The sequence below is a fragment of the Cryptomeria japonica genome, chromosome 3 (assembly GCF_030272615.1).
Source record: "Cryptomeria japonica chromosome 3, Sugi_1.0, whole genome shotgun sequence".
Lineage (NCBI taxonomy): Eukaryota > Viridiplantae > Streptophyta > Pinopsida > Cupressales > Cupressaceae > Cryptomeria > Cryptomeria japonica.
Window position 1 is genome coordinate 516,220,656 of NC_081407.1, and position 2,649 is coordinate 516,223,304.

A 2,649-nucleotide genomic window follows, 5' to 3' on the forward strand; every position below is an offset into this window, starting at 1 on the left:
TTATTAAAGAAAGGTTTGATCAGGGAAAGTCTGAGCCCTTGTGCAGTACCAACAGTATTAGCACCTAAGAAGAATGGAGAATGGAGCATGTGTACTGATTCAAGAGAAATAAACAAGATCGTAGTGAAATATCAGTTTCCCTTTCCTAGGATGGATGACATAATGGACTGTTTGAGTGGAGTAAAGTACTTTACAAAGATACATCTGAAGAGTGGATATCATCAAATCAGGATCAGAGAAGGTGATGAATGGAAGACAACATTGAAGACAAATGAAGGATTATATGAATGGTTGGTGATGCCTTTTGGATTGACTAATGCGCCAAGTACTTTCATGAGGCTGATGAATGAAGTTTTGAAGAAATTCTTGGGTAAGTTTGTTATTGTGTATTTGGATGATATTCTAATTTTCAGTAAGACAAAAGAGGAACATTTGTTGCAGTTAAGACACATTTTGTAGAGGTTGAGAGAAGAAAAGCTACTGATCAATATCAAGAAGTGCACTTCTATGAAGGATGAGTTAGTCTATTTGGGCTTTGTGATATCTGAGGATGGTTTGAAGATGGACCCTGAGAAAGTGAAAGCCATTGTTGAGTGGCCTACACCAGAAAACATTGGAGAGGTAAGATCATTTAATGGATTGGCTAGTTTTTATCGGAAGTTTATTAGAAATTTCAGTTCAGTTTGTAATCCTATGACTGAAACCATGAGGGGAGATCAGAAGGAATTCAAGTGGACCACCAGAGCAAACAAAATTTTTGAGTTTTTGAAACAGAAAGTGACTGAGCAGCCTGTGTTGGCTTTATCAGATTTCAATAAGGTATTTCAAGTGGACTATGATGCAAGTGGAACAACAATAGGACCAATTTTGAGTCAAGAAGGGAGAGAAATAGCATATTTCAGTGAGAAATTGAATGATGCCCGGAAGAGATATTCAGTATATGATTAGGAATTTTATGCCATAATTCAAGCCTTGAAGAAATGGAGACATTACTTGTTTCCTAAGGAGTTTATGTTGTATACAGATCACCAAGCTTTGCAATATTTGAACACTTAGAGTAAGTTGAATCAGAGATGTATGAGATGGATAGAGTTCTTGCAGAGTTACACCTTTGTATTGAAACATAAAAGTGGTAAATCTAACAAAGTTGTTGATGCATTGAGTAGGAGAAGGAATTTACTGACAGAAATGAGAGTGACAGTATTAGGTTTTGAAAATTTGAAGACCTTGTATGACAAAGACCCAGATTTTGTAGAACCTTGGAAAGCATGTAGAGAACTGGTTATGGTTGATAGGAGAAAATGGTTGGATTACTTCATTTAGGATGGGATGTAATTTAAAGGAGTTCAGTTATGCATACCTAAAATTTCTATGAGAGAGAACCTGATAAAAGGAAATCATAGTGGAGGTTTAGCTGGACATTTTGGCCTTTATAAAACAGTTGCATTAGTGAGTGAGCAGTACTTTTGGCCCCAGTTTCATAAGGATGTTAAGAGATATGTCTAGAGCTGTAGAGTTTGTCAAGTTGCAAAAGGTAGTAGTCAGAATGTGAGATTGTATAAACCTTTGACATTACCGGTAAGACCTTGGGAAGATATAAGTATGGATTTTGTACTTGGCTTACCTAAGACACCGAGAGGGAATGATTCTATATTTATGATAGTGGATAGATTTTCAAAGATGGCTCATTTCATACCTTGTAAGAAGACATCAGATGCATTGCATGTAGTAGACCTATTTTTCAAGGAAGTGGTAAGATTGCATGGATTACCTAAGAGCATTGTTTCAGACAAAGACTAAGTTTGTTGGATATTTTTGGAGAACTCTTTGGAAGAAGATGAAGACAGATTTGAAGTTCAGTTCTACTTTTCATCCACAGACTGATGGACAAATAGAAGTAGTTAACCAAAGTCTGGGAAACTTGTTGAGATGTTTAGTAGAAGATAAAACCGGAAGTTGGGATTTGGTCCTTGCACAAGCAGAGTTTGCCTATAACAATTCAGTGAATAGAAGTACCAGAAAAATACCTTTTGAGATTGTTACCGAAGTGCATCCTAAAGGAATAGCAGAATTGAGAGACATTAGCAGTGAAGACTAGAAGAGTTCAGAAGTAGAAGAATTTGCAGAACACGTGGCAGCATTGCATATTCAGGTTAAACAACACTTGGAAGACATGAATAGAAAATACAAGGAGAAGGAAGATGAGAAGAGGAGACATAAGGAATTTGAAGTTGACAATGAAGTGATGGTCTATTTGAGAAAAGAGAGATTCCTGGTTGGAACTTATAATAAGTTGCAAATGAATAAGTTTGGACCCTATAAGATCTTGAGAAGGTTCAGTTCTAGAAATGCATATGAGGTGGAGCTACTAGATAGTCTAATTATTTCACCTATATTCAACATCACAGATCTTCATGAGTACCATGAACCAGAATTTGGTGAGGATATTATTGTAGACTTGGAGAAACAATTGCCCCGGAAGGAACCAGATCAGATTAAAGAGATTTTGGACAGTAGGATTGGGCATAGTACCTGAAGCAGTCAGTATAAAGAATATCTTGTGAAGTGGAAGAACAAACCAATGGAACATTCATCTTGGATTTCTCAGGCTGAGGTAGACCGCCTTGGTTTCCCTTTGACCCCAACAAA